We start from the raw sequence: 13,227 nt of genomic DNA, 5'->3' as shown, positions 1-13,227 counted from the left end.
GAAAACAGGAGAAGTTTGGTGGTTTTAGATCCACTGAACAGGCTGGAGTTACTGCCAAGCACTCAGATGTTACAGACAAATGAAAAGATTGATAAAAGTAGACTTAAAGGGATAGTTCGCCTCTTTTGACATGAAGCTGTATGACATTCCATATTAGCAATATCATTTATGAACATTTTCTTACCCCCTGCTGCGTCCTGTGAGCCGAGTTCCAGCCTCGTTTTGGTGTTGATGAAGGTAGTCCGGCTAGTTGGCCCTATTTTCTCTCCCTTCGTATCACTGCACTTCGGTCTACACAGCACGCAGTGATACGAAGGGAGAGAAAATAGTGCCAAGCGATTGTGAGGTCTGACTTTTTCCTGGAGAACGATTTTGTGATGCAAATGTATTACTCTTTTGAACGCATATTGTTTTGAGAAGCAAAACGCTTTATTTTTGCGACCCCAGCCAACTAGCCGGACTACTTTCATCAACGCCAAAACTCAGCTGGAACTCGGCTCACAGGATGCAGCAGGGGGTAAGAACATGTTCATAAATGATGTTGCTAATATGGGATGTCATACAGCTTCATGTCAAAAGAGGCGAACTATCCCTTTAATGTCAACACTGACCCACCAGCCCATTGGCTTAGCTTAGCTTAGCTTAGCATGAAGACCAGAAAGGAGCCAAACTGAACCCACTGACTTATTTACACTGTTAAATCTGTAGATGAAAACTTTACTGGTGATGCAGGATCACATGTCAGCGTTTCCTACAGTTTAACTTTGGCTAAAGGAGACAAATGCACGTCTAAAAAGGGACATTTCAACGTAATAAGCAGCATAATTGGCCTCAAGAGAACATATTGTTTATCAAAGCAATGATTGCACGAACAGCAAGTTAGTAACGTAAGCATGATCACATTGTTATGGCTTAAATGTCCTGAGTGTAGAGACAGAAATATGCAGAATGGAGGAAGGGATGCAGGGAGCTGATGAATGAGCTGGACAGAGACCAGTGTCTGACATTAGCTGCTCAGTAAGGGCATCGCGGTCACTTTGGACTCACGGTTAAGTGGAACAAAGCAACTGAGACACATGTCAGAAAGGACATTAAGAGGAAGCATTTTATGAAGTTTTTTGGGTATTTTTACAGCAGCTTGTGCTACATCAGGAGTTACATCCGAGTTAATCAGACACTGGTGACAGATTAAAAACAAATGCTTACACAGTGTTGGTGAGAATATCAGCAGACAATGCACCTCTACCAGAGATAACCCCGTTTAATATCGATCTTATTTCCAGCTGCAGTTTGTTAGCCGCTCACTTGGACATACAGAGTGATTACGGCTGGCTGTTGTTTTCCTTTTGGATGCAGATTAAAGGGAATAAGAGCTACTGAACACTCTCGGTTTCAGCTAAAGGATGAGCTTTAAACATTAGTGGAGATGAGACGTCTTCTCTCTGAATCTCGCTCCTAAAACCGTCATAATGCGGTGTTACAGGCCCTGGCTACAACCTCCTTTAGCAATCTTAATCTTCCAAAGGAAAAAAGATCCTCTGCTCCTCTTGCTTTTGTTGCATAACTCTGTTCAAATAAGCTCCACTAACGTCATATTTTGGCAGCAGCTACGTGGTTTTGTACCAAAATGCCATCTGTTTGTTAAAGATGATAAAGGTAAATCTTGACTCTTCCGTGACTGGCAGAAGCTGACCTCCCTTTCATGTTTTTCTACATAAACTAATGACATCGTGTTTCTACTTGAGTCCCGCGTGTTAGCGAAGATTTGGGCAGATTGTGAAGCTGATCCCGCCACTTTAGTTGCATGTACGTAGGTGACGGCGGCAGCAGGCACATCCTATGTCCTTCCTGTCCTCAGCACTTAGTTAATCTGCTTATATGTGGAAATTCTACACCCTAAATACCTTTTTTTTAACCCTCGTACCTGATTTAAAACAGAATTTCTGAAAAGGGACATTTTTGTCCCCTTTTAAAACGACCTAACAACATAATATGTTAATATTTTTTTCCGCTTTTTTTTTCGTAGATCTTTTATTCCACTTCAGTTCTGATCATAACTACCAAGTTTTCAATTATTTTCAAAAATTAAACCCTTTAAATACTGGTTTATATGATGTAAACGCCGATTTCTGTAAAAAAAAAAAAAAAAAAAAAAACTTGCTAAAATTGCTATATAGTATTTTCAATATATAGAATGCAAAGTGGAATTGTTGAGCGGGGATAATTATGGTCTGGGATATGTCAATGATCAGCAACAACATTGATTTTAGGGATTTGTAATATTTGTTGCTATGTCTGATTTAAAAAAAAAAAAAAAAAAAAAACCTTCTTAATTTCTGAAAAGGGGCAGTTAAGATCACCCTGTTGCCCCGAGTCGAGATGTTCCAGAAGCCGGCTGAGCCGTGGAAACTTTGCACACATGAAGCGGCTGATCAGCCAAGCTTCAAGCGTCCATGAAGCCGTCCCGACCATCTGTGTGAACGGAGCCTGTGCCAGGAATGAGGGCAGCTCAGGAAGGCATGCACAGCGAGCCCCGCTCTGCCCCCGTTTCATCAGACTGTGGGCATTACTTAACGCCGTGTCTCGAAAAGACAACAATGAGCCACGCTGTGAAAGTAAAACTCTGTTTACATCTCATCCCGTCACCCTCTGGCTTTCTAATGAAAGCTAAGAGAAATGTATTCTGACTAGGGCTGGGCAACGAATAAAATGTTTAATCTAATTAATCACATGATTTCCCTGATTAATCGCGATTAATCGCATTTGTACGCAAAATCCAAAAATCCAAAAGTAGTGTATAGCTTTTAGCATTTACTTTTATTTTAAATGTGCTGCCATATGAATGAAAGTGCCATAACATTTGTTGTGCAAACACACTTTTAACATCAGCATCTTTCTGTAGTTTTTATGTAGAAGCCTCGCTCCACTGTCTGTTTCCTTGAATGACTTGCTGCTATCAGTTGTGTGTTTTGCCTTTAAGTGATATTTTAGACTGGAACTACTACGCTGAGAAGACAATTCAACTTGGCAGTGTTTACAGATGACTTTGGTTCTGTCGACTCCGCCGTCTGGAAGAACTTTCACATGAAAATGGCCGAGTAAAAGTTCCGTACCCTTCTCCATGTTTGGTGGATCCGCAGATTACTTTCTTTTCCTGTTCCGCAGCAGACAGCAGCAGACTTTTACAAAATAAAAGCCTGTGAGCAACAGACTTTTACAAAATAAAAGCCTGTGAGCAACAGACTTTTACAATAATAAAAGCCTGTGAGCAACTGACTTTTACAAAAATAAAACCTGCGTTAATGCGCGATAAAATATTTATCGGAGTTAAATAATTAACAAGTTAACGCGATAATAACGAGTTAACTCGCCCTAAGTTTTAGCCATGCTGGAAACCATCGTTGCTAATACACACTTTGAACTACAACTAAGCATCACGGCGCATTGCATTCTGGGTCATGGATGCCGTGTTGGGACCAAAGGTTGAGCAGAAAGGCCAAACAAACACAGATCAGTGGCCAGTAGGGAGTCAAAGATGGGCCCAGATGGACCAGCTGAGGATCAAGTTGAAGAGACAACAAATAGAAAATAAACCCTGTTGATCCAAATCAGGGCAAAGGATGAGTGAGATCAAACATTTCCACGCCGTGCAACGCCGTTTGGGATACAGTTTCTGCACAAAGTCGTGTGAACAGTTATGGCAGCTGAGAACACAGCAGGAGATCTCCAGTTCTTTTCTTTCTTTAAATGAATAACTCGACCGATATACCAACAACAGCAGCGTCGTATTCAACCACATCTGCGTCATCTAGTCCCGCAATGCCTTCTCATTTCCTCTTTATAAGATCGATGGCTTTCACTGGGTGAACCCCAGCGAAAATGTCTCAACACCAGCTGAAAAGATGCCGTTGAGTTTGTTAAAAGGTGCAGAAATTACTAGAATGTACTAAATCGCTTGCTGTGTCACCCAATAAACAACCCATGAGTTATTTTAGTGTTTCGTAGATTACTCACGTGTCTAAATATGTGACATTTAGCTTTTTCGGGGCTCATTTACTGGATTTTCATCATTTATTCAGTAGAGGAGCCAATATATTCCCATCTATGCTCATAAGTACACACTCATTTCCCCCTAAAGGTGAATTATAATGACTTTTATGAATCCTTAAGTTTTCAATTGGCAGCTTGGCCAGTTGAAAGCTTCACTTTTTCCCTATAAAGTGGTCCGAGCTGCGCCTGTGTTCAGTGCTTCTTAGCGAATGTTAGCATGCTAACAGCTGTTTTATACCCTCATGGAGATCCTCCAAGAAGCTGACAACGGACGGGCTCCGGAGATGACGCCACAAGTTAACCGAATGCCGACTGGTTGAATGTTTGCTCGAAGTGACGAGAGTTTGGATGGAGCAACAACAACAACCGATTTCATTAAAACAAAAATAATGATGATTCATTTTTAAAAAAGAGGAAGCGCCAAAAAACATAAATAGCAAAGACAAACGGGTAAGAAACAATGACATCAGCTTCCCTGGACAGCCTTCATCATCTGAACATGTTGTGTGATCTACTGTGATCTACTGTGTGATCTACTGTGTGATCTACTGTGTGATCTGCTGTGTGATCTACTGTGTGATCAGCTGTGTGATCGGCTGTGTGATCAGCTGTGTGATCTACTATGTGATCTACTGTGTGATCTACTGTGTGACCTACTGTGTGATCTGCTGTGTGATCGGCTGTGTGATCTGCTGTGTGATCTGCTGTGTGATCTACTGTGTGATCTGCTGTGTGATCTGCTGTGTGATCTACTGTGTGATCTACTGTGTGATCTGCTGTGTGATCTGCTGTGTGATCTACTGTGTGATCAGCTGTGTGATCGGCTGTGTGATCAGCTGTGTGATCTACTATGTGATCTACTATGTGATCTACTGTGTGATCTACTGTGTGACCTACTGTGTGACCTACTGTGTGATCTGCTGTGTGATCTACTGTGTGATCTGCTGTGTGATCTACTGTGTGATCTGCTGTGTGATCTGCTGTGTGATCTACTGTGTGATCGGCTGTGTGATATGCTGTGTGATCTACTGTGTGATCTGCTGTGTGATCTACTGTGTGATCAGCTGTGTGATCTACTGTGTGATCTGCTGTGTGATCTACTGTGTGATCTACTGTGTGATCAGCTGTGTGATCGGCTGTGTGATCAGCTGTGTGATCTACTATGTGATCTACTGTGTGATCTGCTGTGTGATCTACTGTGTGATCTACTGTGTGATCAGCTGTGTGATCTATTGTGTGATCTACTGTGTGATCAGCTGTGTGATCGGCTGTGTGATCAGCTGTGTGATCTACTATGTGATCTACTGTGTGATCTGCTGTATGACCTACTGTGTGATCTACTGTGTGATCTGCTGTATGACCTACTGTGTGATCTACTGTGTGATCTGCTGTATGACCTACTGTGTGATCTGCTGTATGACCTACTGTGTGATCTACTGTGTGATCTGCTGTATGACCTACTGTGTGATCTGCTGTATGACCTACTGTGTGATCTACTGTGTGACCTACTGTGTGATCTACTGTGTGACCTACTGTTTGATCAGCTGTGTGATCTACTGTATGATTTACTGTGTGATCTACTGTGTGATCTACTGTGTGATCTACTGTGTGATCAGCTGTGTGATGTACTCTGTGATCAGCTGTGTGATCTACTTTGTGATCTACTGTGTGATCTGCTGTATGACCTACTTTGTGATCTACTGTGTGATCTGCTGTATGACCTACTTTGTGACCTACTGTGTGATCTACTGTATGACCTACTGTGTGATCTACTGTGTGATCAGCTGTGTGATCTACTGTGTGATTACTGTGATCTGCTGTCATCAACTGTGTGATTACTGTGATCTGCTGTGTGATCTACTGTATGATCAACTGTGTGATTGCTGTGATCTACTGTGTGATCTGCTGTGTGATTGCTGTGATCTACTGTGTGATCTGCTGTGTGATTGCTGTGATCTACTGTGTGATCTACTGTGTGATCTGCTGTGTGATCTGCTGTGTGATCTGCTGTGTGATCTACTGTGTGATCTACTGTGTGATCTACTGTGTGACCTACTGTGTGATCTACTGTATGATCTGCTGTGTGATCTACTGTGTGATTACTGTGATCTGCTGTGTGATCAACTGTGTAATCTACTGTGTGATCTGCTGTGTGATTGCTGTGATCTACTGTGTGATCTGCTGTGTGATCTGCTGTGTGATCTATTGTGTGATCTATTGTGTGATCTACTGTATGATTGCTGTGACTTACTGTGTGATCTACTGTATGACCTACTGTATGACCTCCTGTGTCATCTACTGTATGACCTCCTGTGTGATCTACTGTATGACCTCCTGTGTGATCTACTGTATGACCTCCTGTGTCATCTACTGTATGACCTCCTGTATGACCTACTGTATGACCTCCTGTGTGATCTACTGTGTGATCTACTGTGTGACCTACTGTATGACCTACTGTATGACCTCCTGTATGACCTACTGTATGACCTCCTGTGTGATCTACTGTGTGATCTACTGTATGACCTCCTGTGTGATCTACTGTATGATCTCCTGTGTGATCTACTGTATGACCTACTGTGTGATCTACTGTATGACCTCCTCTTCTCATGTTTTCACCAGACGAGCCGTTTAAAACCAACATCTGCTACAGAATCCTAATTTGGACCCCTTTAGGTCATCTGAACGATTGATATAATTCATGATTGATAACGTGGTTTTTAACTGCTCCCAGTCTTGTTTTAGATTATTTCAGAGTTCAGAGGCGGCTCTTCTTACTGGTGAGTGCAGATAGAAAAGTCAGCTTTAAATGATACTGTTGATAAAATATCGTTATTTAGAGTCCTGGTTGCAATAGAATATTCGGTTCTTCGGTTATTCCACTCATTTCTTTCTAAAATAACTTTTTCTATCGCTCTGAATAACTTCCTGGACCTCCTGAACAGCTCACCTGAATTGTGGCGTACCACAGGGCTCGGTTGTTGTACGCTATCATTTTCACTCTTATGACAGTCGGCTGTACCCCAGGAGCTTTACTAATCTGACGTTTAGGTCGTTCAGTCTTGTTTATTCCAGATTAAAATCTGAATGCTTTGACTACTGCATTTCACAGTCGGTATGAGGCAGGGATGCCTCTGCTGTCTCCAGTTCATTAGAACCCTACAGCTCGACTCACTTCTGGGACAAAAAGGCAGGAACACATCTCCCCTGTCTTGCTTCCTCTGCACTCACTCCCGGTTGGATTTCATATTGATTTTAAAACCTTACTGCTCAATTTCAAAGCCTTAAATGGCCCCAAAATACATCTTAGACTTATTGACCTGATATATTCTCTCCCGACCATTGAGAGCCACAGTTAGTAACCAGTGAACTATTCCCAAATCACCGTCTGTGACGGAGGGAAACCCGGCCTTCTCCGTCAGAGCCTCCATCTTGTAAAACTCTTTGCCCGCTGAACTCAATCACACCAAATCTGTAACTACCTTTAAATCTCTCAAGCCTTCATCCAACTCTAACTCACTTAATCCTCCAGGGTGAAGCACTTTGTTAGAAAAAGAGCGATACAAAGGTCTCATAGCACAGATTACTGCTTCTTGTTTCGTCCAGACGAGCTGAATGGATTCTAAACGGGATCGCACAGTGAAGACACTGCAGACCTCTGATTGGATGGATGCCAGGAGTTCGGTTACAGAAGACAGGCGATTGCTGCGACAATCAATACAATATCCCGCTTGTGCTGTTCCTCTCTTCTTACATGCAGGTCGATGCTATGAAATGTATTAAAGGGATAGTTCGCCTCTTTTGACATGAACCTGTATGACATCCCATATTAGCAAAACTTATATCACAATACTTACAGTTTCAATTAGAGATATTTTGTTCCCAAGAACATCTTTTTAGCTCAGCTATCAACAAATTACTTGGCGACTCTTCTATTTAACCAATCGCCTCCATACATTAAAGGGATAGTTCACCTCTTTTGACATGAAGCTGTATGACATCCCATATTAGCAACATCATTTATGAACATCTTCTTACCCCCTGCTGCGTCCTGTGAGCCGAGTTCCAGCCTCGTTTTGGTGTTCAGAAGGTAGTCCGGCTAGTTGGCTGGGGTTTAAAAAATAAAGCGTCTTGCTTCTCAAAACAATACACGTTCAAAAGAGTAATACATTTGCATCACAAAATCGTTTTCCAGGAAAAAAAGTCAGACCTCACAATCAGTTGGCGCTATTTTCTCTTCCTTCGTATCACTGCCTGCTGCCGCCTGCCGACAGCCTGTTACGGTGTTTGCTGCTCGGTCTGCACAGTTTACACAGCGCACAATGATACAAAGGGAGAGAAAATAAATTTAAAAGAAAAAAACCTTTTTTAAGGAAACCTAAATGCTTAAATGTTGCAGCTACACGGACGAGCAATTAAAGGTTTTTAAAATGAGCACAAAAGGAAGTCCGGTGTCCTTAAACCACTTTGTTGGGCATGAATTTACCTTCTTTCTCTGTGATTTGACCATTCGAACCAGCTGACAGCTCAAAATGAACAAAGTTTTTTCTGTATTTCAGGCTTTAAATACTCTCTGAGCTACACTACATCTTAAAGTCTTATGCGCGTAAATAGTTACCTTGATTGTTTTTTTAATGACTTTTTCCTGGAGAACGATTCTGTGATGCAAATGTATTACTCTTTTGAACACATATTGTTTTGAGAAGCAAGACGCTTTATTTTTTAAACCCCAGCCAACTAGCCGGACTACCTTCATCAATGCCAAAACTCGGCTGGAACTCTGCTCACAGGACGCAGCAGGGGGTAAGAAAATGTTCATAAATTATATTGCTAGTATGGGATGTCATACAGCTTCATGTCAAAAGAGGCGAACTATCCCTTTAATATATATATTGAGGCGATTGGTTAAATAGAAGAGTCGCCAAGTAATTTGATGATAGCGAAGCTAAAAAGATGTTCTTGGGAACAAGATGTCTTTAATTGAAGCTGTCAGTATTGTGATATTAGGTTTTATTTATATATTTACCTCTATCTGCTGCACCTTCCTGCTTAATACTGTAGACGTACGGAAGGGAGAAGCGAGCGAGTAAGGCATTAAACTCCCTGTTGCTCCAGCTCTGCAGCTGCTTAAGCTCAACACAGCATTAATAAAGTGCACCACCAGTGTCGTGGTGTGTGTGTGCACGCTGCATGAATGAGCTTACTCACTCAGAAAAAAGACTTGGAGAAAGAGGGACAAAAAAAAGAAGTCATTTATCTGTGCCCCCCCCCCCCCCCCCCCCCCACCCCTGAAAGAAGGAGTAAGAAGAAGAAGAGGAGGGCGAGGCCTGTGTGTTAACAGTAATAGTGATGAGCCTGAAAGGAGCCATTGCTGCTGCGAGGCCGTACAAATACAAAGTGGGGGAGGGAGGAAGGATGGAGAGTCCGGAGGGGGGAGGGGGACCTAAAGAATACAGATGATCTCAGGAGAAGAAATAAAGCAGAGAAAGAGAAGGAGAGCTCTGAAAATCACTCACAGTGATTCTCACACGAGCAGAAATCTGATTACTGTCCTCTCAGAGCAGCAGCAGATATCGCTCTCAGGACTGCTTTACAGGGATATTAGTATGCTTTTCTGCATCTGTGTGGGAGTGTTAAACACTTATTTCATTTAGGTGAAACACGCACACACTTTCACACACAGGAGCTGCATGCATGGGAAGGGTTTTTATAGTCTAACGAGATTATTCTAGTTTCCCTCAGATGAAACCCAGAGGCTAATTCAGTTGATAAGCATTCAGTCTAGACACGGAGGCTGTTTAAAGATCGACTCTGTGTGTTCTTTTCTAATCGTTTCCAGTTCAGATGTTTCCATCTCTCTGCAGAATGTGTGTCATTGTTGCAGGGAACCTGAAGTCAGCCGGTTTGTGCTCTGAATCTAAAACGTGATTAATCCGTGAGGCGGCACATCCGCTGGTGCTAAATGTTGCGCTTCTTGTTGTGTTTTCATCAGACTGTGATGACGCATTATTTCCAGCTCTCACCACAGTTTAAACACATTTTTCTTCATTCCGCTGGACAACTGAGCGCTGAAAGTATCTTTGTACACTGGAAAAAAAATCCAAATCAAAGTATATTTGTCTCATTTCTAGTCAAAATATCTCATTATACTTCATATAAGACACAACTGCCTAACAAGTACCATTTCAGCCAGATATAGGGACTTGTTTGAAGACAATGCATCTGGAATATCTTGTTGAATGAAAAAGTCTTGAAAACAAATTGTTTTGAGTCAAATATCATATGAAACAAGCTTTTTTTTACATTTGAAGAGGTTTTTAAGCTAATATCAAGATCACTTTTATCTCAAAAGTCCCAAATATCACATTTTATTTCAAGAAATCTTGACAAGCCGATTTTCACTAGTTCCATTGGCAGATTGGCAGTTTTTGTTTGATATAAGCAAAAAAGCTTATATCAAACAAAAACGTCTTTTATTTGTTTTGTTTTTTTAACTTATTTTGGCATTTTTTTCCAGTGTATGATTTTTGTCGAGTAGTACAACCTTTCCCCTCCTAACAAAAGAACGATAAGACGCTCTCTGAAGTGTCCTCTAAAGCAGACACAGCCTCCTTAATGGACTCCCCAAGACACGCCCTGCTCTGCGGGTCAGAGTGCATGCTGCAGGAATGGATTAGCCTGTCACACAGAACACACACATCAGCAGTTTCCTCCTCCTCCTCCACCACGGGGCAAATGAGAGCGGGTGGAGGCGACGGTCAAGACACGCCGTCCACATGTGCGCGCGCAGAAAATGAATAATTCATTCGTTTTTAAGTGAAGATTGACGCCAGAAGCCTGGCCTTCAAGCAGAAAAAAGGACACGGAAAGAAACGGCTGCACTGATGCAGTCGCACCGCTGAGGCTGAAGCACTCATCCAGCTGTTTTACCTCTCAGTTAGCTGAGCTTTGCTGTTCCTTTCACGGCTTTGCTGCAACATCTGCACCTGTTTCTTTGTTTCTTTGTGTGCAGCCTTGGCGGTGACAACTGCAGCTCCATGTGCATGTTATTCCTCAAGCTAACTACAGAGAGCATCAAGTCTCCTCCGCTGTAGAATTAAAATGTCATGACTCTTACAAGCCAGGAGGATAATTGCATTATTGTGGAAAAGTATGGACGCACCTTCTATTGGAATGTGGACAAAAGAACTGATGTCCTGTCTGGCTTTGGAGAGACTAACATATATTGTAAAAAAGAATTTTCTCACTTATGGAGACCTTCTATAGACTTGCTATATAAAACTTATATATTATTATTATTTCTGGAAACTCACAACCTTGAATTGTGATTAACTGTACAAGTTCTGCAATTTGTGCACTGCTGTGACCCTATTGGAATGTCATTTTGTTTTATTAATTATTATTTATCTACATTAGTATCATTTTGTTTGTTTTATTCTATGTTTATCTGTTTATTTATTTTTATTCTATTTTATTTATTATTTTTTTTATTATTATTATTATTGCCAGAAGGGGATATAATATTCATGTTTAAATGTCAATGTTTGAAACAATGAAAAATCATAATGAAAACATGGACACTCTGAAGATGCTCTGGAGCCTCTGGGACTAGGACATATTATTAGTCACCAAATACTGAGAAAAAGCTCCGTGTGACGTTAATGGCGCCTATTGATTTAAGTGGGATGTAAAACACCGGCTGAGGGCAGTGAGACTACAGTGCATTAAAAATGAATGGACTCCAACAGTGAGTAGACAAAGCAAACATACCTGCAGTGAGCAGCTAAGGTGACGGGCACCTGCAGTTTGTAGCAGCTGTGTGAAACTCTGATGATATAGATCAACTATCAGATCATGAGACATTAACATTAGCATTATATGTGAAGAGCTATTATTCTGTGATTTTTTTTTTTTTTAATTGTCCAAATTTAGTGACAAATGTCCACCAAAGTTTGCTAAAACTCGAGTCGATGTCATCAAGGAAAGCAGCAAGATTATCTGAGATAATAACTTATTTATTATTGATTACTTTTCATTTAAACAGTTATTTAGGAACCATAATTACAGTCTGAAGGTCGATGTTTTTTTTCTCTATCAGTGATCACTTTTTGTCAGCTAAAGATGAGCTAATTTAGCTAACAATACCTGCTTTTTTTTGTTTAAAAGTATGCATTTTGTGACTAATTTCAGCTTTTGAGGAAGAAAAGCTTCGCGAGCTGGAAGGAACCATCGCTTCCTCTGTGCCGGGATGTTGGGCCACTGCGGCGCCTCGTTTGCTCCTTCGGCGCAGATTAAATGTAGAGAGGAGGAGGAGGAGGAGGAGCCGTACAGGTGGGAGAAAATGCGGTGGATCGAGTTGCAACAAGAAGAAGTGATAGAAGAAGAGAGCATGCCTGATTAATCTGAGATGCTGCAGCTTACGAGTCAGAAATATCCCCAGGAGACCCCTTTGTCTCCCTGCTAACCGGCAAGCTCTTGATTTCTTTCTGTCTTTGCACACAGAAAATATGTTACATTGTGGAGCACCCCTCCCTCACATGCTCCCATTTTTTTTACTCACCTCCTCCCTTCCCTCCACATTTTCACCGTCTATCTCGGCTTGTGTCGTTCGGAGCTAAAATAAGCTCCGCAGGTAGCAGCAGAGCGAGCCCTCGCTCTCCCACACCAGCACACATACGGTGTAAATATATACGCTCAGCTACACACACGGAGACGGTTCGGAAGGTATTGTAACGTTTCCTGTTGGGATGGGACCCTGCAGAGGCAAAGATGCCTCATTAAACAGCCGATACCAGTGAGTGGGCATCATTTCTGCTCAGGCAGGGTTTGACTAAGGCTGTGTTCGAAACCGCATACTACATACTGCATACTGCATACTACATACCGCATACTACATACCGCATACTGCATACCGCGTACTGCATACCGCATACTGCATACCGCGTACTGCATACCGCGTACTGCATACCGCGTACCGCATACCGCATACTGCATACCGCGTACTGCATACCGCGTACCGCATACTGCATACCGCGTACCGCATACCGCGTACCACATACCGCATACTGCATACCGCGTACCGCGTACCGCATACCGCATACCGCGTACTGCATACTGCATACTACATACCGCATACTGCATACCGCGTACTACATACCGCATACTGCATACCGCATACTA

General features: G+C 42.1%; 1 protein-coding gene across 2 annotated transcripts in view; it reads right to left on the bottom strand.

Moving 5' to 3' along the window:
- Positions 1–13,227, bottom strand: part of nat8l (N-acetyltransferase 8-like) — a 28,393-nt gene that overhangs the window by 7,895 nt on the left and 7,271 nt on the right. The window lies entirely within an intron of this gene.

The sequence above is a fragment of the Odontesthes bonariensis genome, chromosome 19, assembly GCF_027942865.1.
Source record: "Odontesthes bonariensis isolate fOdoBon6 chromosome 19, fOdoBon6.hap1, whole genome shotgun sequence".
Taxonomy (NCBI): Eukaryota; Metazoa; Chordata; class Actinopteri; order Atheriniformes; family Atherinopsidae; genus Odontesthes; species Odontesthes bonariensis.
The sequence above is the reverse complement of the archived record's forward strand: the minus strand, read 5'-3'. Positions and strand labels throughout refer to the sequence as shown.